The following is a 274-nucleotide window of genomic DNA, read 5'->3' on the forward strand; positions in this document are numbered from 1 at the left end:
TGTGTTGGGGGGGCGGGGGGGGTGGGGGGGGGTTGGTCCGACCAGGGTTAGTGGACCAGGGGCATGTTGTCCACATGGACCGGGGTCAGTGCCAGTATCACAGAAGCCACTTCATCCACTCTTCTCCACACCATTACACATGCGTTGGTGGGGGCCGGCCCACCTGTAGGGGGAGCCAAATTAGTTTTTCTTGTGGCGTCGCAGATGAAACTAAACGCCAACAAAGGTGGAAACATCAGAGGAGGGGCCACGCCCTGAACCCCCCCAACCCCCC

At 60.6% G+C, this 274-nt stretch overlaps 1 protein-coding gene across 1 annotated transcript in view; it reads left to right on the forward strand.

Moving 5' to 3' along the window:
- Positions 1-274, forward strand: part of LOC103398338 (pre-B-cell leukemia transcription factor 3-like) — a 57,364-nt gene that overhangs the window by 48,189 nt on the left and 8,901 nt on the right.

This window comes from Cynoglossus semilaevis, chromosome Z (assembly GCF_000523025.1).
Source record: "Cynoglossus semilaevis isolate Cse_v1.0 chromosome Z, Cse_v1.0, whole genome shotgun sequence".
NCBI classification, from domain to species: Eukaryota; Metazoa; Chordata; class Actinopteri; order Pleuronectiformes; family Cynoglossidae; genus Cynoglossus; species Cynoglossus semilaevis.